The sequence below is a fragment of the Macaca nemestrina genome, chromosome 6, assembly GCF_043159975.1.
Source record: "Macaca nemestrina isolate mMacNem1 chromosome 6, mMacNem.hap1, whole genome shotgun sequence".
Classification (NCBI taxonomy): Eukaryota; Metazoa; Chordata; class Mammalia; order Primates; family Cercopithecidae; genus Macaca; species Macaca nemestrina.
The window spans coordinates 158,646,200-158,673,514 of NC_092130.1; the positions used below are offsets into that span (position 1 = coordinate 158,646,200).

The 27,315-nt window shown below is 35.3% G+C and overlaps 1 protein-coding gene across 6 annotated transcripts in view; it reads left to right on the forward strand.

The window, feature by feature from the left end:
• Positions 1-27,315, forward strand: part of LOC105472967 (cadherin 12) — a 1,136,463-nt gene that overhangs the window by 641,760 nt on the left and 467,388 nt on the right. For 2 of the 6 annotated variants that reach the window (XM_071099074.1, XM_071099075.1), the window contains exon 3: positions 11,630-11,775. The gene's annotated coding sequence lies outside the window, so the exon portion shown is untranslated. Of the gene's footprint in view, positions 1-10,578; positions 10,707-10,759; positions 12,076-16,439; positions 16,501-27,315 lie in introns of those variants that run through there. The other 4 variants (XM_011726552.2, XM_024790104.2, XM_011726551.2 and 1 more) reach the window with 4 other exon arrangements.

Below are 27,315 nucleotides of genomic sequence, written 5' to 3' on the forward strand. Positions count from 1 at the left end.
CCTAAGATAATTAAGGTTACTCTACCTAGAAAACTTTCTATTACTCACTGGTGTACAAGAATTGAGGCTCTGCTAAGTAGCTGTTGGCAGGATCCCTGTGTCCCCAATTATTTCCTACCTGCCTCTCTTCTGGAAATCTGCCTCTATTGCTCAGTGACAGTGATACATTTTCTGACAATGCCTGGTTTCTTCTAGAACGGCTTTCTTATGGGATTAACCTTCTTTGTGGCTCAATTGCCTTGATAATACTCAACCCTGACCATGCTCTATTCGTTGGGCACCATGTTGTTTATCACCAGGATATTGTCTCTCGGCCCAGCTATTATAGGTACAGCTGCTTTTCACAGTCCTCTCCTACACTAATGAGGCTGCCATCTTCTGGCTTAATCTGCTCGCCAATATTCTGAGAATGCTGAGGAGCAACTGCATGGAGGCTTAGGTGGACCAATCTTCCTCTAGATTAGAACTGGTCTCCTGTCATAAGAATGCCCCAAGTCCTGTATGCATTTTGTAAATCTCACTTGTATAACAGCAACAGTGGGGGTGTCTAATGTAAAACTTAACCGTAAAATATTTTTACCAGACGTTCCCATCATCGATTAGGTCAGTGACTTAATGGTTCAGCCCCTTCCTAGGCTTGTATCATCTGCGAACCAAACCAGCAAAAATTCCTGATAAGGTTGACCCTTTTAGACTAAATCAAACACATCTTTTTCTTAGGCTGTGATCAACCTGATTTTTCTTGATGTCTTCTATATGCCCAAGAGATTATGCCACCTCTCATTATAGAGCAACTTAACAGACTCCTTGACTTCAGCCAGCTTCAGGATTCATTTGTGTCCCTGAGTCATTCATGCTTGCTACCAAACTGCAGACCTGCCTAGCATTAAGGATGAATCCCCAGAACATCAGCACTTTAACACATCTGTTGCTTCGAAGCAGCCTATTTCCCTAACTCTTCTAAAATACACTGAACTAAGTAGATGATTCTGAGGGCAGTCTTTATAGAGAACCTTAGCTAAGACATCCATATAATGATATGTCAACCTTCAATTCAGAACAGCTTGAATTTTTCTCTCAAGTTGCTCCTTTAAAAGCAATCCACGTTCATCAGAAAAAAAATATTCATATTAAATATAAATATTGGAGATGAAACAAAAGTTTGCACTGTAATAATTCTTGAATAATTAGAACTACTTCATATTAGTTACAAAGGGTTACTCTTGTTCTTACTGGAATTTTTATGCATTTAAATTATTACTAACTCATCTTGCTTTACAGTGAGTTCCTTAATTATCTATTTTTTTCTTAAAGCTAGTAAAAGCAGAGTATAGCAACTTAGTTTTACCACAATCCATCATCCTACAACAAACTGAAAGTATGTTTGTCCTGTCATTAATATAATAAATTATATGCTTTAATTATAAATGAATATATAAATTATGAAATATTAATTTTGTCGAGAAATGTTTATTAAAAATATATGATTTTGATATTTTCATATCCATAACAGAGTTTAGAATGTGTAAAAAAGTAACAATTTTAGAAAACAAAAAAAATCTCATTAAGTGAGGAAGAGTACAAATTCAGTGAGATTGAAAAGCATTCAATTAAATTGAAAAGTTGGCTTGTCATTATAAAATACGGCAACATCAAAAGGCACCTCAAACTGACTAGTGTTTTCTGCCAGAAATCAAGAACCTAATTCTTGGTCTTTAGAGAAGAAACATAATTCCATGAGATAAAGATAAATGGTCCTTGCTTTGTAGCTCCTTTGAGAGAATTTTACTAAATGAAAATAGTTCTGGTGTGGTAAATTGTGATAGCTTTTCATATTCCTAAGCAGAGCAGAAGCATCTGGAAATCCAATTCCCCAAAGATTTTTTTTTTCTGTGCTGCTTTTAAACAGAATAGTAAAATGATGAAGCAGAGAAACACCTGTCATTTATAGAAAGCCAATACTTTATTCAATAGGGCACTATACCATTTACTCAGCTAATATTTACTAAGTGACTATTTTATATCCAGTACTTATACATTAAACATTGTTAGAGCCATCAAATAGTATAGGTCCTTGTACATGTTGGAGTACACATGTTGGAGTTTGGGAAGAAGTCAGGCAAGCCTCAGGAATAAAAACTGAGAGACTGAAAAATTATATTCTGATAACAATTAAAGTAAAAAGAACAGCTTTCATCTTTGAAATTGTAGGAAATCACTTTACAGGCAGATCAAGGAGAATTTTGAATTATATACAAGAAATTTACATTTTTATCCAATAAGCAACTGGGGACTATTGAAGTTTCTTTTGATCAAATGAGTGACATTATCAATTATTAAAGCTTTACAATAAATAATATATCTTTAGATGTTGTTCTTGACCACCATCAATAGGACATGGGGGATGGGGGTAGCAGCTGCTGGAATCAATTTAAGATGTTATTGGCCAGCTAACCTCTTTGTGAAGTCTGCAATAAAATAATATCAACATTTTATATTACTAGCGGGAGCGTGAAAGCAGCCCAAGTTCATAAATCTAGTAGATTCTACAAGACTAAATTCTCAAGGTACGTGCCATTAAGTCACTTAGGGTCAAAGCAAAATAAAACATCATGTGATAAAGATATTGTGGATGTGTTTCATAAAAGAAGAAAGAAATCAGTTTTTATCTTTATCATTTATACAACACTGACACATTTACAGATAGAATAATACAATGTCTAGGACCTGCTTCAAAATTATCTAAGGGAAGGTCAGTGGACAAAGTGAGAGAATATAGACGAACCACAACTGGCCAAGAATAGCTAAATGATGAAGTTGGGTGACGAGAACGTACGTGTCTATTAATACTGTTTCCTCTAGTTTTTGTATTTGAAATTTTGTAGTAAAATTTTGAATACACAGATTAAAATCTAAACAAAATAAAATAATCCTTTTGTCTATTTCTACTCCAAAGCCCAACGTGAATGCCAGATTCAATCCCTTTAATACAAAGACCCTCTAAATACATTGAACAGTAAAAAGCAGATCATACAAAAGCATGGGAGGCATTTTGCCCAGCAGTAAAATATGTGTATGTGTATGTGTGTGTGTATATATTATATATGCACTATGTATACATGTATACATGTATACATGTATATGTGTATGTATAATATATACATATACACATGTATGTATTACATGTATGTATATATACACGTGTGTGTGTGTGTGCGTGTGTATATATATATATTTGACTAAGGTATCTTCTCAGAGCCATAATTCTATACAGTAGATGTCCTGTTTCTCTCTGGGATTGCAATCAGTTTTCTTGGTCTGTACCCATCTTTGATTGAAAGGATGAAGTGGGAATGGGAATACAGCTCATGTCACTGGTCAGCCCTAAGGCATTGGTACTGCACTATTTCTGTTCATGCAACCACCAATGACATTTGAAATTCATCTGTGAGGGAATCAATATCCACTTTGAATGAAGTCATGTATCTTTTTAATTTACAATATTTAAACCTGAATTTTATGTAGTTATCTACATTTTATCCTCCTCTTCCTTCATATATATAAACATATATACAAAGCAGAAAGGCATTGGAATTAGAAGAGATAAATTAAAGAAAGATTATCCCTTCTATTCATTTTCTCAAGCTTACACTTCTTATAAATAAGGAAGAAATGATGACTCAACCACCAAAATGATAATGCCAATCAAGAAAAAAAAATTTAGTTTCTCACGATGAATAATCTTCCTTTAAAAATGTGTATTATAAACAGGCTTATGTTGGAATGTAATCTCCTTTTTTTATAAAAATAATGTGAAAACTTTTATATGTCAAAAATATATTTCTAAAATATGTTGATGGATACATTGGTTTATGGGGCTTTCATACTTATGTTTAATCAATAAAATGCATTAGTGTTTTCAGTTTCTCACTATTATTAACAATGATGCAATGCACAATATTTTCTCAATAACATCTGTAGAATCACCCAATTTATGCAATTTATGTACATGCACACACACATATGCATGCATAAACACTTGCCATTGTATTACAAATGTCAATGTTGCTCTCCTGAGATATAGCACTATATATGTCCATCAGCACTTTGTTATTATATTTTTAACATTCCTTCTAAAAACATACAGTATCATTTTTTACATTTGCAGTAGAAACATCCTCATGGATTCATGATATAAACAATGGTGATATATGGTAAGCCTGCATCCCATTGGACATAATCATTACAATTAAAATAAAGTTTTATTTGGGGGTAAACATTGTTTATATATTCACCATTTTAACTAAAAATTATAGCTGGTATAATTATAGCTGGTAGCTCATTTGTGAGTTACCTTCTTAGTGTTGTGTATCCACTAACTCATTTAATCTTATTACTCCATCTGCACTAATTCATTTCATACTATTTTATCACCTTTTTTCATCTGAGAAAACTCAAGCAAATGTGAAGCACCTAGCCCAAGGATTCATAGAAGACCTTTGTTGGTGTGTTGTTGCAATCCTAGACAGTGAACTATCCAAATCTCTGATATTTTTACCATTATTTTACCATTATTACAAAAACTGGAATCTATACATTTGATGTACATAAGGTAGTAAAGGTGTTATTTCACACTGCTCACCAACAGTCTGGTGTATGTTAAAACCCTGTATTACTGCAGAGAGTTTAAATTATTTTAAAAAGGGAAATAAAATCAGCAAGGCAGATAGCAGTCACCTATTCCTTATGATGTGGCAGCAAATTATCGACTTTTGCAGAGAGTGGAAAAAAGCAAGTTGACATGAGAGGAAACTGGGTATTACAGTCAGTATAACTGAGAGGAGAATGAAGCATGGTATTCAGAGGTTAATAGAGTCACTGTGAAATCCAAAGAAAAAGTTCAATTTCATAAATAAGTAAATAATAAGAAGAGGAAGATCCGTTTAGAGCCACTCTGTAACAATATGATCTTTATGATGTTATAGAAGGTATTTTCATCTTAATGCCTGTCAAATGCATTTAGAGGTTGAGAAAGCCCCATAATTTTTCATAATTTACTGTCACCTGCAGTGTCATAGATGCTGAAGATAGGCTAGAGTAGTATTTCCATACACATTATGGAGAAGTTAAGAACAAATGGACAGTGATATATGTGTGTCAAAAAGTAATTAAGCATTTCACAGCCATCATTGTTTGATTTGAAATGGCACTTTATTTCCCTATATAAAATTTTACTGAACTATTATCTGGATAGATACTAGGACATTAAGTTTAAAGTTGTCTTAAAATATGATTGAATGGGAAATGCTCTATACAATTTAAGAAACTGTTAGAAATATAAAGTAGGTAATTTTATTCCATCTGCAATGTGTTTTTTTTAGAAAATAGAAATCAGAATTTAAGGCATATAGATTGTTAATATGAATATAATATGTTATTAACAATTTAGTTGTGATTCTGTTTTTTTTTTTAAGAAATGAGGAAGATGGGAGGGTTTGGTGCAACTTTATTGAGGCATAATTTAAATACAATGAACTGCACATATTTAAAGTGCAAATTAGATGGGTTTTGACACATATATACACCTGTGAAGCCACCATCATAATCAAGATACTGAACATTTCCATTGTCCCAAGGATTTTCTTGTGACCTCTGCAATTTCTAATTCCAACTTCATTCACCTCGAAGCACTTACCTGTTTTCTGTCATTACAGATAAATTCCCATATTTTTAAATTCTACAGAAATGTAATTATATATTAGTAATGTATTTGTTTTTGGCTTGTTTTATATCAGCATAGCCATTTTGTGGTCCAGTTGTTGAGTGCACTACTAGTTGGCTACTTTTGATTGCCAAGAAGTATTCCATTCTATGAATGTACCAGTTTATTCACTCACCTGTTGATGGACATTTTTTTCCCCAGTTTGGAGCCATTGTGACTAAGCAGTCATTTGTGTCTAATTGTTTGAATGGAAATATGTTTCTTTTTCTTCGGAGTGAATACTTCAGAATGAGATGGCTGCATCACACAATAGGCATACGTTTAACTTTTTGAAAAACTACCACAATGTATTTTAGAGTGATTGCATCCTTTTGTATTCCCATGAACAGTGTATGAGGGTTATAGGTTTTTCACATCATTGTCGATACTTGACGTAATGAGAGTTTTTTTTTCTTTTTGATTTTAACTATTCTAATAGGTATTTAGTGCAGAAATAACTTGTTAAATAATTAAATATATAGCTAAATAGTTATTAATAAGAAAATCTAAATGAGAATTTTCATCATCCAAAATTTTTTTAGTGAACAGGAAATTCATCTGATACTAGTTCTCCCATTAGTGCTTCCAGATCTTTGCACATTCCACTCTACCCTACCACTGCCTTTCTGACTCTCCAAAAGGGTAAAACTATCTACTCAGTAAGGAAATAAACATTTTTTTCCATTGAGCAATATTATTCATTAATATTATTTTATATGTCCATTTGTTTAATGGCATTTAAAAATCATTGCTAAAAATGTGTTTGGTTTGGGATTTATATGCATAATTCTAGTCATTACTAATTTTTAGTGTCTTTTAGTGAATTTAATAGAAATTGAGTTTAATATTCTTAAAATTTTACATCTTATGTATTTAATTTTACTTGAACTTCATAGTCATACCTGAAAGACACAAAACAGAGTAAATCAGAGCTAGTAAGAAAGGTCTAAAATGCAAAGCAATTATGTCTACAAAAGCCATTTCTTTTCTTTTAATTATGCACTGTGCTTTTTTGTTATTTTAAAATAATTGCCTACGAAATTGGAAATGTGCTTTTAAAAACACAAAATATATTAATATTATATGTCCATTCTTTATGCTCTCCACTTTTAAGATAACTCTCAATCATTTTAATTAAATTACCTTTATTTTAATTTTACCGATCAGGACAATAAAGAGGATGGCTAACATCCATTCTAGTTGCAATAAAACAGCCATGACCTTTTAAAGAAACACATTACAATTATTTTAAAACATTTAAAGGATATTCCTGACCTTAGCAATTTTTTTTTTTTATCTACTCCATGTACAATTTCAAATCAATAACTTCTGGCTGATTTTTTAATTACTTGAACTATGAAATCAACACATCCTTGTTATAATGTTATTTATAGTACAAAATAAATTGTTTGGGACACTGAAGGGTGTGAGAAGGGAGAAAACATGTATTTGCAGACAATAATTCCTTCTTAATTGCTTGATCATTTCTGAATTAGGTAGAAATAACATCACAAATTATTAGTCAAATAGATAATGTATTTTCATAACTGACTGAAATCCTAGAGATAATGTAGTTTAATTTCCTCAAATTTTCCAATGAAATTATTAAATAAAAGCTTTTTAAATGTCTTTGGGTTAGAAAGCTACTTACTGCTAGAATTTTGACTATGGTCTAAGTTTTTTGATATCCAGTTTAGCTTTCTTTTTTCTAAAATTTCATCATATTTTAAACTCGTGAGTATATGTGCGTGAAACTGGAATCAAAAATAAAATTTTCTCTTGAAGGCTGGTGAATTTAGTCATTCAGCCTCCATGATTTAGACATAAGCAGAAATATGTATAATACATGAGAATCTGTTAGCATTCAGCAAACCTCTGTGTGATAGTATTAGCTTGATGCTGCTGCTGCAAGATCAATTTGTTATTAGTTAGGTGGCTTATTTATGTATATATATTTATATATATTTTAAATAATGGTAATTTTTCAAGATCTGTTCTGATAAACCACCACAAACAGTGGTAGGGAGGTAACAGCTGAATCTACATTTGTATACAGAAGCAAGATTCTATTTGTGTAAGAATCATAAGACTAATATTTGGAAAATATCTTCATATATCCCAAATTTAAATAATAATAGCCAAGATCAGGAAAAGTCTGTAGGAAATCTAAGGGTTGTTATTCCAGTATATATAAATCACAAGTTCCCTCTCAGCTCAGAGGCATTTTTTCTTCAGTAAATCACAATCACAATTTACACTGTTTGGGACAAACCTAAGTAAATGAAGAAAGAGTGACTTCTGTTTATATATCCACTTAAGATCCTTTTTGCCAACAAGATGACTCAGATAAACATATTTGTTCGACATAGTGGGGAGCAATAGGACTTATCTGAAAAGGAAGATATTAGGTTTTCCACTATCGAACACCAAAGGATAATCACTTACTCTTTTTATTTCTCATCACTAAAATATGAGAAAAATACTGAGAGTAACCTATTTCACAGGATTCCCATAAGAATCAAATGAGAGAATAAGTTCTTGGCAAAGTTTAAATGTTGCATTAGTTTGTGTTATCATCATTTATTTTTAGATGGAACGTTTATTAAACATCTTAAAAGAGTGGTCACAATGCTTCTCTGTAAAGTTATGGATGTGTCTGAGAATTTCAAAGAACCATATGAAACGATGGGATTCATGTGACTTTTAAGAAACCTGTAGACAAAGCATGAACAAACCAGAGATAAACATTTTAGCTCCATAGTACATTTGAGTTTTGCTATTACATTATGCCACTTGGAGAACTAGGATAGTAAAAATCATCATAATTTTGGCCTAATATATTTTTGTGAATATTCTTGAGATATTCATATACTTAGAGTGGAGCTATTTTCTTGTTTTAAAAAGCAATAATTATTGTATTTGAGTGGGAGAGCAAATGAATTGCAGAAGGGATTTTTAAAAATTTGAAATTGAGTAATTTGTGCTAATGGAATTATTTATTTGGAAGCTCTGGATTGAATCTATTGTTTAGCCTAAAGATTTTTTGTGAATTTTATTTTTCTGCTAAATCATACATAACTTTTAATAGCAGAACTGTTGCAATACAATACTTTATTAGTTATAAAATGGTTTTTAAATATGCAAAAATGATTTTTGTGAGTCATAAAAACTAGGCAATTTGCCCATTCTGTTGGAAGTAGGGGTTTTGATCAGTTTTAACATTTGGGAACTTCCAAATATTTGTTAACTTTATAGTTACAGTAACCTGAATTTTAGTTGTGGGATTTATTCTGTACTGGCTATGCAACTTTGGTAAATTTGGTTAACTTCTCAGAGCCCTAACTTAATTAATTAAAAAATAAAATATTGTAATGCCTGCTTAACCAAATTGGATTAAGTCATTCATGGATAGCTACAGCTGAAGTGCATGCCAGTCACCTGCCTCATAGCAAGCATGTCATAGACAGTACCCGTTATTTTCATGTGACTACAGTCTCCCCTCTCTCCTCCAACAAAATGGTCTTATTTTGCTTTGTTCTTCGTGTGTGGTTTCACATAAAATCAATTAGTGCTCCAACATAGGTTAAAAAAAAAAAAAAAACTACTGAAGAGTCATTGTACTCTCTTTGGAAACCATTCAGAGATTTGAAAGACCCCTGGATTTTATGAGAAAAGAGAGACTGATTATTTGGAAGTGTCATCAGTGCAACCTCATGGAGTTGGAGTTTCCAGATAGCACCGATCTACTATGGCACAAAGTTTTGTGTGTACCTGTTTTAGTTGGTGATGATGATTGTGGGTTGGCAGGGTTCAGAAAAATAAGCCCTGTCTTAATGTTTTAATAAGTTTTTCAAATAGTTCACTATTTAAGATCCTCAGAATGGGACTTAGGCCAATATGAGAGACGGAGTGCTTTAATTGCATGACCAACTACACATTAGAGCCCTGGATTCTACCCCACTGTTATTTACAAGTACTGTGTTAAAGACTAGTTGGGACCCTCTCAGGAGAAATTAGCAGTTACATTTTCTTATTTTTACAATTTATGCTCAAGGTGCATTTACTTCGATTTAAGCAGCTTCTTTTCTACTGTAACACTCTCATGCCAGTCTAAAATTGGATAATGGGTTTCCTGCTTAATAGCAGCAAAAATTGTACTCCCTCTCCTGAAGTGGTTGACTGGGTTTCTTCACATTCAGCTGTCACCCTCCACCAGCTGAGGGAGCAAGAGACCTCTGCATGGGAGGTTACAGCCCCACCTCCTCCTGGGGCTTCTTCAGGGCCATCTCCGTTTTCAGAGTAGGATGAATACCTGCCTTAGTAACAGCAACTCAGTTAGCCTGAAGTTTTACTTTGTCCGAAAAGTTTCACCAAGAGCTTGTATTTTAATGAGATACTTTAAAAATATATTTGGGAATGTATAAGGCAAACGGATTCTCTATTATTTATGCTTAGTGCATTCGCCTACTGAAATTTGAGGGTTTTCTCAGAGATATATATATAAATATCACAATGTAGATATAGCTCTCTCTCTTCCCCTCTCTCACACACGCAAGCACACGCACCCACCCACACACACACACACACACATCAAGGGAATGCCATATGTCCCAAGTGAGACCTACTTGGAAAAAAACAGAAGTGCTGAACATATCACTCAGGATCATTGTGAGAGGACAGTCGTCAGCTTTCTCTCTGGCAATGAGAATTTTCTCACCCTCAAGACATGCAAATGACTTTTTTCATCTGTTCTTTTTATGTTATTTGCATAATTTTCTCCTGCAAAAGTGAGAGCTGTCAAAAATTAACCATTTGGGGATTTGGCATTCAGTTATGTGACCTTTTCCAGAGAATTAGATCTCTTCAGGGAACTAGGAACTTGATGAGGAAGTGCTGAGAAGGTGGTCAGTGGCAGAAAGAGCGGATGACGGATGGGGACCAGCAGGTTGGTAACGGCACATAACTACGTTTAAAAAGTTGTTTGATATTTTGGATCCTCTCATATGCTTGCTTGTTTTTGTTTTAATAAATCAGTATTCCAACAGATAATCAAAGAGATGATTCGGTTAGATGTAATTTTGTACTCTCCTACGTTACTCTGGTTAATTGTACAATGCAAACATTTTTTGCAAGTGTAATGCTAATTGAAAATGCCGTTTGGAAAACTACACAAGCAAGGCTCTGTTCACGCCGTGGTTTGAGTGTTGTGTCTGTAGCAATCTGCCAAATATGCTTATTTAGTATGAATACTTCCTTTTTATAAATTCAGAGAGTTGCACTCTGGAGGGCTGTAATAAACCTTTAAATTCATTTTACTTCGACAAAGGTTGAAGTATGTAGCAGGCGAGGAGCAGAGACAAGTGCAGCTTTCTCTTTGATCACATCGCTTTAAACATTTTTTCAGCTTTAAGCTTGTCGTAACAATCAGCTGTATCAGTCTATTAATTGTTTCACTGTACCTAATATCTCACACGAAGGCACCTTGAAAAACAGCAGGAGAGAGCACATTTGTTTAAGTCCTGCGATGGCTAGCACGGCGGCTAATCCCCTTGCAAATTATAATCATAGTTGTAGTTCATCCATTAGGCTGGAAAAGACAAGATTCCCAAGTGGCCTTGGTGCCTTTTCCAGTTTCCAGGAGACCCACCAACCCTCGGCGTGTGTTGCCTGCGCACCCGGAGCGTTCTTGCTAATCAGGTCAATGATTAGCGCCTGGCTCCAGGGACCTGCCAGGAGTCTATCACAGCAGTTAGGGAGCCTCCAAACGGAGCACGCTCACGGAGAATCTCCCGTTCAGAAACATCGCTTAGTCCTCATTTACTCACTGGGAACCTCGGAGGATTTCAGCTGATCTTTTTCTCTCCTTAGACAGTGAGGAGCTCAACATAACAGGGAAAAGGAGCACAGGATGCAGCTACTTGAAGGGTGTTGATTGAAAACTTCGATCTCCCCACCCCATTCACGGTTGATTTGACGGATTTCTCACCTCGTTCACAGAGAAAATTTCAATTAAGGTAAGTGCTGCTTTATCTGGGTGACTGAATGGCACTGAATTTCTGCATTGAAAGTTCTAACTGACTAAACTGACATTCTGCACTGCAGCAAGTGACTGTTTGTGTCAGGAAAAGCTTAGTTTATAAGCAAGTGTCCTAGAGTGAAAACGGCGTTGGAGATAATGATATCTCAGGGCAGTTTCTTTTGATACATATTCATTCTGCCTTGTATCAAGAGAAAAGAAAAGGGAACATGAAAAGATAGTTAATTTCTCATTTTACCTTTTAAATAATCTATTTGGAGGATTGTGCCTTGCCAAGGTAAATTGATTTTGATTGAAGTAGTTTGTTGATATCATATAGTAAAATCTGAGTCTGAAGCCTTCAAAGTTAAATCAGATGGAAAGAAAATTTGCAAATGAGAGTTGAGATTTTGTGCAGCTTTCTACTTTAGCAATATTCCTGAGCTCCCTTTTGGTTTAAGGATTTAGGACTAAATCCCTGAATATTTTAGTAGTATCCATGTGGACCTTAAAACTTAAATGTTATAGTTTCTGTTGCAAGTATTAAGAAAAATGAACCTAGAAGACTTATTATACCATTCATATAATTTATAGTTCTTATTCAAGAGAAGTGGATTTCTTTTATGAGATGAATTAATAAAAAAGAAAGCAATGGAAAATTAAGTGCTTTCTAAAATGCTTGTTTTTGAAAGAATTCTTCAATAAGAGATTAAAGTTATATGTTTATAAAAAAATCTATTTTATATTTCATTTCATTTTTATTGTTAAGATATAATGAACTGAAGTTAAGCTTGCATTTTCTATATCATTTAGGGCAATTATCCAGGTAATTCAGATTAAACCACTCCATATGAATTCTTTTATACCCATTTTCTCTTAAGTTTGTTAAAAATATCTAGAAAGATATGGTAAGCAACGTTTTTTCCAAAGTTTAATTACCTGAACTTTTTCTTTTCTACCTTACTAAGCTCATGTAAATATAGCCTGATGGTTTTACTCCACATTATGATAAATTTCTATGTAATTAAGAGTAATAAAATAATTATATCACTATAATTATGTGATCTATTAGTCTGCACTCTAAATACTGAAGAATAGCAATCACTTACCTTGATATTGTATGACATACTAAAAAAGTTTTCAAATAATGAAATAAACATTATTTAAAATATCGCATATTATAATACTGAAACAAATTGATTTTTAACAATTAATTTCTATTGTTAAAGCAAAATGTAAATATCTAGCTGCTTTGTATAAAGATTTATAATGGTATCTCAAATGTGCTTTTTAGAGTGAGCACTCGTATTTCCTGAAGTGCTGACTCCCCTTTTCTTCTATGGATCTCTTGAGACGGGACATTTTATAAAGATGTTAGAACACTTTCTAATAATTGGGTATCATTCTGAAATTCTCTGGAGAGCTTTTCAGTGTGATGTTGATGTTACTGCTTCTTCCAGAGGAGTAAACCATTTTCAAGGTTCCCAAAGGCTGATGCGTACTTGGTTACCAGTATGTTTGTAGCTAAAGCCTGAAGACATTTATCTACTTCTCTTGTTCTGAGACTTCTATCTCTTTTCCCTGGGGAGATTATTCTCAATAGAATTAAAGATAATTGAGAGAAGAATGTGTTGACTACAGTGACTATCACTGAGTCTTTGGCTTCTTATTTTCTTTTAAGCAAACTTGATAAACAGAAAGCGGCAACATTAACCAAACAGGGGCACACACTTGCTACTAGCGAACTTGCATGTCACTGAAAACATCTCTGTCCTTGTGCCAACTTCAGAATTGATGGCAGCATCGGACCCAATGAACTTTTTATTGGACGTATTGACCACTGAAGTGTCTGACCAGAGTACGTCCATCGAAGGTTGTGTTTACTGTCTAATGAAATACCTACGTTTAAAAATTGAGGGAATTGCAGTTCTCATTCAAAACATAACAAATCCCCAATACACAAGTTTACCTACATAAAAAACCACCATAGGTACCCCTGAACTTAAAATAGAAATTTAATTTTTAAAAAAATAAAAATACAATTGATTAAAGGAGTTTTACCGTTATCATAGTTGTCTGAATTTGCAATATACTGATAAGAGGATAGAGAAAATCTTGGGTTCAATTGAGAATTAGTAGCAATTTATTTTACTTAGCATTTGCCTCCTTAATCTATATTGAATTCCATTTTTCATTTGATTGAGGGTAGTTTATTTCTTCTGTGAGATTGGAAAACATCTTATAGGATAACCTCACTTAGAATAGGAAGTCTCAAAATTTAAATAAAGTAATCTTTTAAAACTTTACAAAACTTGCTTCAAGTTCTATAACTTGCTCCTCAGTAAGTAATATGTTCAATAAGACACTAGAGATAGGCAGTATCTGATCTAGCTCATATGCTTCCTCAATTCATCTGAGTTATAAACTTTTTATATATGAATAAATGATAAATATAAAAACATATGAAAGTTGAAATGTTAACATGATGTTATTTGCCCTCATTTTCCAGAAGAAAAGCTGGAATCTGAGAGAGCATACGTAACTGGGCCAAGGGCACACAGTAATGAACCTATGATTCAAACTCAGATCTGGCTGTGTTTAAAGCTCATACACTTTATACTATACCTTTTTGTAACCTCATATATGGTGACTGTTTCCAGCTTTTGACACAATACTCGTGAATATTGTAAGACTATTTTTAAGATAGTACAAAGTAATCATATTACCTTTAGGACAGGTTAACTCTTGTTGTACACAAAATAAATGATTTTGTAAATTCCATCACCACCAGTATTGGAAACCAGCATGTACTTTGTTCTTTTAGTTTCTGAAAGAGGTTAGTGTGCAAGTCTTTGCTTCCAGCTGATTCTGATTACTACTGACAGAAAAAGCACTCTACTGTAAGCGAAGTCTCTACTGAAATTTAGTATTTGTAACATATACGTCTTTCCAAGAGAGGTTGACACACTCTCAGGATAAAATAAAATGTAGAGCTATAAATTCAATGTTAAATGTATTGAAATGACATTAAAAGGAAGTTAAGGGGAACTCACGTTAATAGTGAAAGATACACACAATATTAGAAAAGGTAAAGACACTAACTGTTGGAATTGAATGTTGGAAGTGGACTTTAGAAAAAACAGACTTACATATTCAGGAGTCTATTTGCTCTGCTGACTTTATATAAACTTTCCCATATGTACACAGAGGTTTGGTGTAGCTAATCATGTTGATATTGTGGTAATATTTTTCAATTAATATTTAATCTAATCCTGTGACAAGAAGGGAGAGATGTTATAAGATTAGAGGTGACCTGGAAAATTTAATATGATTAGCTGTCATGTCCAAGGATGTGCTAAGATGGTAACTAGAAGTTAGGTTGCATGGTTATAAAATATGATAATTTATTGTGTTCCAACATGTTCCCAAATCTGGAAAGAGATGACATTGTACCAGATGCTGTAAATAACAGGTTCCACAATGACTAGAAATATGATCAAGGCATATATATGTATAATCTCTAACAACCAACCAGCATACTTTCAATTCTCGAGGTTTTTGGAAAATGGCTGGCTTATCCTAATCTTACCCTATAAGAATAACAGAAAAAACAAAATATGTACACATTACCTTCTGTATTACTATTCCAAAAGAATGAGCATGATCTGTAAAGAACAATATTGCAGAAGAGCTTGTAATGGTGAAAGTTCACAATGCATAAGTGTTTCCACCAAGAAAATATGACCATGTGTCCAGGCTTTACTGGCCACAGTAGGTTTGATGAGAAATGAATGTGCTAAGGTCTAAGACTGCCCTCTCTAGACTGGCCAGTGGTCACCATGTGGCCTTCCAGGAGAACCATGCCAATAAAAATGTTCTGTGTGAAATAACAAATATTTGACTTGGTTATCTTACATATGAAATACCATGTGGAGCCTCAGCAGTTAGTGGCCAGGAAAAGAAGCTGAGAAACATAGAAAAGACAGTCTTAGAAATCATGAATAAGCTGCAGTAATGAGGCCAGTAGAAAGGAAAGAAAAGAGGTTAATTGCCTTAGGTCAGTAAGAACAGATACATTTTCTAACTTACCCCAATAGCTAAGCACAAGAAGAGAAGAGTGCTTCTTGGAGGAGGTACTGTGTCATCCTGGGTCGACATCCTGTATGGTATTCCAGGCATACCATGCAGTGGTGAGACTTTTCCCCATTTTTCACATTCATATTTTTCTCTGTAGTTTTAGTCCTGTTAATCCATTCAAATTGAGCACATCTATTTCCCTTACAAACGAAAATATTACAACTAACTCAGTATCTTACATGTTCATAGTTTCTGGTAGACAATGGATGGGGCAGTAATGCTTAGTTGCTGTATATGTTCTAGGTTCAACTACCTGGTTCAAATCCAACTGAGGGCATTTGCTAGCTCTGTGGCCTTGGACAAGTCAGTTAAGTTGTCAAAACTTTGTTTTTATGTTATTTAAAATTGAGCCGATCACAGTACCTATCCCATTGGAGTGTTCTGAGAAATAAAGGAGGTAATTGATATATCTGCAATTGCTCAGGTCCTCAGAAAATGATAGTTACTCTGATAAATAGGGAGCTTTATTATTAACTGTCACCTTACCTATAAAGTAGAAAAATCAGAGATCTCCTCTCTCCTTAGCAACAGTGAACACTTGGATCTTGCCAAAGCTCCAGGAACCATTTCATAACACTGTGTTTATGTAAGTACATTTGAATTTTGGAACATACTTTTTTGGGGGTCCTATTGGATTTACACAGATGAAATGGATGTTTCTTAAGAGAATGTAACTTAGGAGCCATTTTAGAGAAACCATCCTATTTGTCATGAGGACTAAATTAACAACTGAATTCTTTGAATCTTTCTTACCTATGTTGAAAGGAATTGAACAAGTCTTGAAAAAGAAATTCCATCTGACCACTGGTAGTCGACAATCTAACTTGGTATCACAGGGGCAAGAAAAATAGCCCATGATTTGTTTTTGTAAATAGAGTTTGGTTGGAATACAGCCACAGCTATTCATTTCCATCTTGTCGATAGCTGACTGAATGCCACAAAGCTGGAGTTGAATGGTAGAGCAGAAAAAGATTGTAGAGCCTGCAAAGCTAAAAATATTGTCTATTTAGTCTTTCATAGAAAAAGTTTGCTGACTGCTTGTTTAGAAGAGAAACATTCTTCTTGCATGATTTTTTTTTATTATTATCAACATAATGAATATTTGGTAGAATTTTTTTCTTTTATATTTTATTTTATTTTATTTTATTTTTCTTGAGACAGAGTCTACTTCTGTCTCCCAGGCTGGAGTGCAGTGGCGCAATCTTGGCTCACTGCAAGCTTGGCCTCCCGGGTTCACACCATTCTCCTGCCTCAGCCTCCCAAGTAGCTGGGACTACAGGCGCCCGCCACCAGGCCTGGCTAATTTTTTTTAATTTTTAATTTTTTATTTTTTATTTTTAGGAGATGGTGTTTCAACGTGTTAGCCAGGGTCTCTATCCCCTGACCTCTTGATCCACCCACCTCCGCCTCCCAAAGTGCTGGGATTACAGACGTGAGCCACCACGCCTGACAGTGGTAGAAGATTTTTAAATGTCATGACAATAACTATCTAAATGTCTATCTCTGGAGAGACTCAGTATTTTTATTTCCTCATACTAATTCATCCATATTTTACTATGGTATTTAAAACCTCTAATTATAAATTTTGATAAAGTGTTCAGCTACCAGTGTATATATGCAAAAGTATTCAATTCCATACTTTGCATATTGATTCAAATAATAAACATAGAGAAACTTTTTTTTTTTTTTCAGTGGAATCCATTATTTTTCATTCTCCAAGCCACACCTTGTATTTTGGTATATATAGCAATCAACTGCTATGTGACTTAAATAAAGTTGCAGATTCCTGGATCTCATTCCTAGAGTGCTGATTGCACAAGTCAAACCTTTAGTGGGTTTAGTAGGTCAAAACTTTGGTAGATTTCTTTCAGTTGTAAAAAAGAAACCAGGAACCACAGTTTGAGACATATGCAGTTAATTCTGATAAAAAAAAAAACAGAATATATAAGAATGTGGCCTAATTATTGGGATTTTTAAAAAATTTTCACAGGTAACTCTATTATGTTGCCCAAATTGAACACTGCTGCTATAGATCAGCAAATCCCAGACTTTAAGAACAGGCATGCAAGTTATCTGGGGATCTTTTTTAGTGGTTTTAGAGTGTAGCTCGAGATTCTGCATTTCTGACAGCCTGCCAGAGATGTTGACGCTACTGGTGATGAGAAATGCTGCTCTCAGGTAACCACTGCCCTACTCTGCCCCATGGCTGCCATGGGTGGGCTAGTGTCTACTGGAGGACGTTTCACAGGATGAGACTCACTGCCCAGCTCACCTGAATCAGCTGTTGATCAATCTTCTCAAGAAGCTCTTCCCATCTCAGAAAGGTGATGAAAAATTCTGAGCCAGGTCAACACTGAGAAATATGTATATTATATTTAATATATAATATAAAATGTTGTGTGCCTATTTAATCTATTGTTGATTTCTACATAACCATTTTGGACATAGAATAATTGGAGGTTTTAGAAAGCAAAATATTTAGGTAAATATCACTGACATATTTAATTCCTTGCAATTAAGAGGGGCAGGGTGTTCATTGCTTCTCCAATCCCCCTTCCCAATATCTAGAAGTTTTTGGCTAGCACATTACCCAAGATAACTCCGTACTGAAGTTCAGAACTTACCTGAAAATGCTGACTTCTCCAGTAACATCTCAGTTCTCTTTATTATAGGAGTGTAGCCTTAAGACTGTTTTATTTGTTAGTTCAACTTTCTTCTTTCCCAACACTGAATTGGAAGGATATTGATTTCATCTCTCTTCTCTATTTAAACTTTTCACCCTTTCTAATCTCAACTACCATATTTCTTTCTTATAGCTAAAATCTACAAACAATAGAGGGAAATATATTTCATTAATATAAATTTTGGATAATTTATATTACCATCATTTTAAAAATTACAAACCTGCCCCCATAATTTCCAATTACTCTTCCCTGTTATTTTCTTCTAGAATGTTTAAAATCTTATCAACCATATACTTTTAAATTTATTTGATTATTGTTTTTTTTTCCCCACTCCCCATTATTAGAATGTGAGTTCTATGAAGGCAGGGATTTTGTTTCTTTTATTCAAAGCTGCAACTCAATACCTAAGACAGTATCTGTCATAGAATTTATCCTCGAAAAATATGTATTCAACAAGAATGAGTGAATATTCCTAATTTATGTGGCTGGTGTATTACAACTGAGGCAAATACTTTTGCTTTTGTTGGTAATGCTTTAACACATTATAAAATCTTAATGTGTAAGATTCAACCATATTTGTTCATTGACATTCATCCATTGAATTTACTCAGTAACTATTGTGTACCTCTTAAGTGTTAGGTGCTGTGCTAGATGCTAAGGATACATGTTGACAAGACCTAGTTCCTATGCATAATATGCTCAGCCTGATGGTGGGAGAGGGGATCTAAAAGAAATAGTCACAATGCTTGTGGTCTGCCATCATGGAAGATATGTACAGACTGCTGTCAATGCACAAAAAAATAGCTCCTGACTTCACCAGAGAGGCCAAGAAAAATTCCCTTATCTGTAAATTCAAGAATAGCTTGAATTTAGACAGACAGGAAAAGAGAGACCATTAGCTCCTAATGGAAATCACACTACATGCTGAAGCACAGAGATATGTTGGGCGCATTCCTGACACCCTCCAGCACCACATTAGTTTGATAGAACGTGACAGTGGAGTGGTGAATGTGTAAAAAAGAGCAGCTTCGTTCATGCCTGTGTAAGTGGTGCAAACTTTAACCCAGGAATAATGAGAACTCATTAAAGAATTTTCAGGGCCGGGCGCGGTGGCTCAAGCCTGTAATCCCAGCACTTTGGGAGGCCGAGGCAGGCGGATCACAAGGTCAGGAGATCGAGACCATCCTGGCTAACACGGTGAAACCCCGTCTCTACTAAAAAATACAAAAAACTAGCCGGGCGAGGCGGCGGGCACCTGTAGTCCCAGCTACTCGGGAGGCTGAGGCAGGAGAATGGCGTGAACCCGGGGGGCGGAGGCTGCAGTGAGCTGAGATCCGGCCACTGCACTCCAGCCTGGGTGACAGAGCAAGACTCTGTCTCAAAAAAAAAAAAAAGAATTTTCAGAAGGGCAAGCTAGATTTATTGGTGCTCTAGTCTGAATTTTACATTTTATTTTTCACTACTTCAAATAGAAATACATGTTATCTGCTACTTAAAAAAATATACGTGAATTGGGCTGGGCGCCGTGGCTCACGCCTGTAATCCTGACACTTTGGGAGGCTGAGGGGGGCGGATCATTAGGTCAGGAGATCGAGACCATCCTGTCTAACGCAGTGAAACCCCCATCTCTGCTAAAAATACAAAAATTAGCCAGGCGTGGTGGCTGGTGCCTGTAGTTCCAGCTACTCAGGAGGCTGAGGCAGGAGAATGGCGTGAACCTAGGAGGCAGAGCTTGCAGTGAGCTGAAATCGTGCCACTGCACTCCCACCTGGGCAACAGAATGAGACTCTGTCTCAAAAAATAAATAAATAAATAAATAAATAAATAAATAAATAAATACACGTGAATTATGTGTTTCTATTTGATTGAGTTGTTTGAGTTCCTTATAGATTCTGGATATTTACTCCTTGTCAGATGCATAGTTTATAGATATGTTCTCCCATTCTGTAGGTCGTCTGTTTGCTCTGTGGATTGTTTCCTTGGCTATGCAGAAGCTTTTTATTTTGATGTAATCCCATTTGTCTATTTTTGCTTCTAAACCTGTGTTTGAGGTCTTATCCAACAATCCGAATAGACATTTATCAAAAGGAGGACATACAATGGCCAAAAGGCGCATGAAAAAATGCTCAACATCACTAATCTTCAGGGAAATGTAAATTACAAACACAATGAGATATCATCTCACCTCAGTTAGAATGGCTATTATCAAAAAAGCAAAAAGTAACAAGTGCTGGCAAGGATGTGGAGCAAGGGGAATTCATATGCTGTCATTATAGGCAAGAGTAGGAAGTTTTCTCAAAATATTAAAAATAGAACTACCATATGATCCCAAAATGCCACTGCTGGGTCTGTATCCAAAGGAAATGACATCTGTATGTTAAAGAGTTGTCTGCACTTCCATGTTTATTACAGCACTGTGTACAACAGTCAAGATATGGCATCAACCTAAGTGTCCATCAGCAGATGAATGGACAAGGAAAATGTGGTATACGTACACAATAGAATACTATTCAGTCATAAAATAGAATGAGATTCTGTCATTTGTAGCAACTTGGATGAGCCTGGAGGCCATTACGTTAAGTGAAATAAGCCAGGCACAGAATGACAAATTTATACCTCATGATTGCGTTCACATGCGGTGTCTGAAAAAGTTGATCTCACAGAAGTAGAGAGTAGATTAGGGGTTACCAGAGACTGTGGCAGAGGGAGGGAAAAAATTGTAGAAAGAAATTGGTCAAAGTTACAGTTAGATAGGAGAAATAAGTTCTAGTACCACTGCACAGCATGATGAGTATAGTTAATAATAACATGTATTTCAAAATAGCTAGAAGATTTTGAATGCTCTCACCACAAACAAATGATAAATTTCCGAAGTGATGGATATGCTAATTACCCTAACTTGATCATTACACATTGTATACCTATGTTGAAACATCACACTTTATATCATAATTATGTCAATTAAAAAATAAACTTTAGGCCGGGCGCGGTGGCTCAAGCCTGTAATCCCAGCACTTTGGGAGGCCGAGACGGGCGGATCACGAGGTCAGGAGATCAAGACCATCCTGGCTAACACGGTGAAACCCCGTCTCTACTAAAAAATACAAAAAACTAGCCGGGCGAGGTGGCAGGCGCCTGTAGTCCCAGCTACTCGGGAGGCTGAGGCAGGAGAATGGCGTAAACTTGGGCGGCAGAACTTGCAGTGAGCTGAGATCCGGCCACTGCGCTCCAGCTTGGGCGACAGAGCGAGACTCCGTCTCAAAAAAAAAAAAAAAAAAAAAAAAAAAAAAAAAAAAAAAACTTTAAAATATATAAAAAGGCACATGAAAAACAAAAATATGTATACTATAGGAGAAAATAAGTTTTAGTGGGGTTGAAGGGAGAGGAAGTCACTTACCTAAATGCTGTGCCAAGAATATATGAAAGTTCAGGTGTAGAACCTTGAACCAAATAAAGTTGAATGATCCTAAATTTGGTGAAGTTATAAATCCATAGGTGATTTTCAGGGGCTCTGTATTGCAGGATTAGATGAATGAATGTATTTCAGTTTCAGAGTTCAGGAAAAGTGAAGAATATGGATGGCCATATCTGCTAGGACTGACGTGGAGAAGTGTTCACATCCTCCCACCTCCTGACTGTGACCTAATAGAAAAGACCACATTTTTGCCTCTACTCTTGCTGGATAATCAAAGTCAAAGTGAGCTATTTAAATTTAACATGATTGACATTCTTAGAATGAGAACTTTTGAGATTTTTATTTCAGAGAGAGAACACTAAGGGCTAACTCTGGCAAAAACTCTGACCCTTTTGTGCAGAGCTTGTTGTCGCTAATATTAGCTGAAACTAATTGTTCAGCTTTCTCTTACCATTCTACCTAAAATATCACCCACCCCATCTCTTTCTCCTTATTGTTCATCTCACATTTACTGTGTCTTACCTGCTGATGGTTGCTCCAATTGGACTGTAAGCTCTGTGAAGATGAGAACCTTGCTTTATTTACTGCTGCAGGCTCACCACCTCGATCAATGTCTATCAAAGAGGTAGTAACTATTTGTTGAAGGAAGGAAGGAGGGAAGGAGGGAGGAAAGGAAGGAAGAAGGAAGGAAGGAAGGAAGGAAGGAAGGAAGGAAGGAAGGAAGGAAGGAAGAAGGAAGGAAGGAAGGAAGGAAGGAAGGAAGGAAGGAAGGAGGGAAGGAGGGAGGGAAGGAAGAAAGGAGGGAAGGAAAAAGGAAGGAAGGAAGGAAGGAGAGAAGGAAGGAAGGAAGGAAGGAAAGAAAGAAAGTAGGGAGGGAGGGAGGGAGGGGCAGAGGAAGGGAGATATCAGTGCATTTTCTAATCTTGCCTCAAAACCTTTTATATGTCTTCTGTCTTTACCGTCTCAGTAAGTGGCACTCTAATCCACCCAATGTGTCAAGTTAGAAATCCAGCAAACATCTTTGCCTTCCCACCTCTCACTTCCCACGGATCCAATTAACATGTGGTCCTTTTAATCCTGCCTTCTAACTTTCTCTCCCCTGGCTTTCCATCATTGTTTCCCCACAGTTTCTATCACCTTCATCTGTCACTTGCCTTATGGCTGTGTTACCATATTCCTTTTCTCCATAAGATAATGCTATGTACTGACAGAAAATTGATGTCTCTGAATACAAACTTGCGATATTACTCCCATGTTAAAGGCTTCTCTTGTAGTGTTCCTACTTTTTAAAGACATAATTAAAACCCCCACTGGATACACATTTTTTTGTATACATTTAAGGAGTACAAGTATAATTTTGTTGTATGCAATATATATTGTATTTGGTGAATGAAGTCTGGCCTTTTAGTGTATTCCTCGTTCAAATAATATACATTGTACCCATTAAGTTATTTATCCTCCCTCATACTTTTCCATCCCCCATCCTTTGAGTCTCCAGCCTGTAGCATTTCACACTCTGTGTTCATTTGTACACATTATTTCATGCCTACTTGTAAGTGAGAACGTGTAGTATTTGTCTGTTTCTGAGTTGTCTCACATAAGATAATGGTCTCCAGTTCTATTCATGTTGCTGCAAAAGATATGATTTAATTCTTGTTTATGTGTGAATAGTATTCCATTGTGTATATATACTGCATTTCTTTTTTTTTTTTTTTTTTTTTTTTTTTTTTGAGATGGAGTCTTGCTCTGTCGCCCAGGCTGGAGTACAGTGGCCAGATCTCGGCTCACTGCAAGCTCTGCCTCCCGGGTTTAGGCCATTCTCCTGCCTCAGCCTCCCGAGTAGTTGGGACTACAGGCGCCCGCCACCTCGCCCGGCTAGTTTTTTTTTTTTTTTTTGTATTTTTTAGTAGAGACGGGGTTTCACCGGGTTAGCCAGGATGGTTTCGATCTCCTGACCTCATGATCCGCCCGTCTCGGCCTCCCAAAGTGCTGGGATTACAGGCTTGAGCCACCGCGCCCGGCCTATACTGCATTTCTTTATCCAGTAATTTGTTGATGGATTGATTCCATATGTTAGATATCTTAAGGTATAGAACCTTAGGTTGATTGCATATCTTTATATGGTGAATAGGGCTGCATCCATTTCTATGTGGGGTTTGGATGCTGCATCATATCTATTTTTGCCTAATCTCAAGCAGTCTATGACCCAGCCATGGTTACTATCATTTGGTTCCTATCTCTGAGATTTCATGTTTGCTGTCTGTCACAGTAAGTTGACTTTTTGTCTGTTGACCTTCAGAACTCAAGATACATTTCATACAAGTGTTTTTTGGCCCCTACACGTGGAGTTCAAATGTCTTTTCTATCAGTTTCCATAGCACACTCTATGTCCCTTATAATCCAATCCTAGAACTCATTACATCATTGAATAATGCCATACTTCAAGCTCTTTGATGGCAGGTTCTATGCCTGTGTCATTCACTACTATATTCCAAGTGACAGGCACTTATGTGCCCAAATCCATTGTAAAAAGAATAGTGATCTCCTCCAAATTAAAAACAAAGTTATTTATTCATAAGTCAATGATTCTTCCTTCTACTTGAGCAATTAAATTCCTGACATTCTGAAAAGAATTTTGCTTCCCTATGTCCTCTTGATGAAATGTCAAAGAACACAAAGTATAGTAACAGTTATATTAGTTCAAAACACTTATCATGGCAGTAACCACTGAAATCCGTTTAATGCATTTCCAACATCATATCCACCTTATGGACGATGTAGATATCTTGTACTTTGATGAACAGTGGAAATTGTTCACACATGTTTGGTAAAGGTCACCTATTTTAAATCAGCTCTTTTCTGTGTAATAACTGTGTGACATTTCTCATCCATTTGTGATCAATGAAATGCATATTTTAACTCACACGTCAATTTTCTTCAAAAGCACCACTCTTACAGCTTCTTATTTCATAACTAGATGATATTTAGTATAGGAGAGCTACACTAATTCCTATTCTCGGGCTTTTTAATCTTCAGACAAGTGTAATTGGTAGAACAAACAACCAAAATTGGCTATATTGTACTTAAACATCAGTAGTCAAAAAGCACATCCTGAAGGATACATTTTGATCTCTCGTGTTTGAGAAATAATTACACTATTTTATTTAATATTACAATAATTAAATGATATTTTATTATTTGTCCTTTATATGAAGTGAGGTAAAATACTCTAAAAATCAATATAGAGTAAACAACAGCAATAATTCTGGAAAGTATTTCTCTCACAGATATTTAGAAGCAATCTTCCCTGGAACCATAATCCTCAAAAGGAAATTGCAATCCTTGCAGAAACACAGTTTGGGTCATCTGGGTCCCGGTCTCTGGATTTTTCTAAAAGCCTTCACAAGGCACAAATGACATTTTAAATAGCTTGTTAGGAAAAGAAGTGATTTCTAATGCAGATCCACCAAATAAAATGTTTTTTGTCAGCGCCCCTGAAGGCAAACATCTGAAAGGCAGAGAGAAAAAGAATACAAAGAAAAATGTTGTGACTAGTGTCCAAAGGGGAACATAATATAAAAATAATAGAGATATATCTCTTGTCAAACAAAAACTAAACAGGTTTAATATCCCACAATTCTAGATCTACTGAGAAGTATAATTAAACATCAGGAATGTTTTTCTCTATGGGATGCTAAGCCATTTTGTTCTTGAAAACATTTTAGGGAAAAAGAGCAGGTTCAATTATGTTCTGATCTGCAGGCATGAAAAGAGGAACTCAGCCCAGAGGTAACCAGCGGGGAGTGAAAACAGTTAACTCAAAAAGTTTAGATAAAGCAATGAAAGCCTCACACTGATTCTTTTAACAAAGTAAAGCTTGTTGTGTGATGGTGTTTATATTACCCTTGGTCTTAAACAACATTTGAACTTAGGAAGCTATCAGCCATCTCCCACCCTCACTCCTCTCCTGGTCTTTTCTAGTCTAGTTTTTATAGACTCCTGAGTTATCTAACCTTCGTGACTAAGTAGCCACACATATATCAAGATAGAGTCTCTTCATTGTCTTTGGTTTTGTTTGTGTGTCTCTTGTATTATTAGTGTCCTATTCAAAAAGTTTGGCAATCTTGTTTTGAAAAGAACTAGTAAAGTTAAAATGTGTTGCTTCCCAAAGTGGTTATTCCATATTTGGAGGAATCTGAGTAAGCATTCCCTCATTTTAAGAATTCTGTACTCCCAGGTGCAGAGCTGGGTGCTCTGGCACTTTCTCTACAATCAGAATTCAATTTCATGAGCCTCTCCAATTTCCCCTTTTGGACACATTGTAGTTTAAGGTTATTGAAAGACCATTCACTCTCTCTCGCTCTCTCTCTAGTGACCCATACATACTTATTACGAAAAATAGGCCGAATTTTCCTATCTGCTTTTTTTTTTTTTTTTTACCAAAAAAAATAAATAAATAAAAATAAAAAATTTCAGGTTTGTTAAACATTTCAAAATCTTGAGGATTGGTAAGGAGGGTGATTCTGCTAGTGTTATATTTTTTCAAATGTTTCATAGGTTTTGCATTCTGAAAGGAAAATTCAGAATTGATAGCATTTTTATCCACATAAAGCCATTACCAATGAAAGTGTAAGATGTCTTCAAACACCCACCTTGAGTTTTGTGCATAAATCACTTGCTAGATAGAGCAGAATTGTTGAAGTGATGTAGGAATAGAAAGTAGAGTTTTCATAGGTCCTGGAGTTACTCATCTCAATCTGACAACAGCATAACTACTCATGCAAATAGAGGAAAGTTAACATTCCAGTTGCTAAGGATCTTTTAAACAGCAGAAATAGTTTTGTAGACATTAAGTTCCGTAGGCATTTGTTATGATTCCTACATAAAAATAAAAATATTAAAGAGTGTCAGAAATGCCTGTTTCTAACATTGTCAGATAACATAACTATCATGTATGTAATATGTTTATACAATATGCTTATTTGGTATGTAAAAGAAATCTGAAACATCTTTTTAATATTATTAGTTATTACATAAAATGCAAGTAGAATTAAAAGAATAAAAGTGTTATCACATTATTCATTTAGCCAACATCATCAGTGCATTTTTGGGGTGATTGACAGAAGCACAAAAGAGAGACTACTGAGGTACTAGAAATGAACACCCTGACACAGATGGTAATTACATAGAGACACTCACACAGACACATACTATGATATTTTAGTAATGAAAAAAGTTCTTCTGGGTGGTTTGCTAAGAACTTTGTTGTAATTATAAGTAAATTATCTTTTTATTCTTTTAA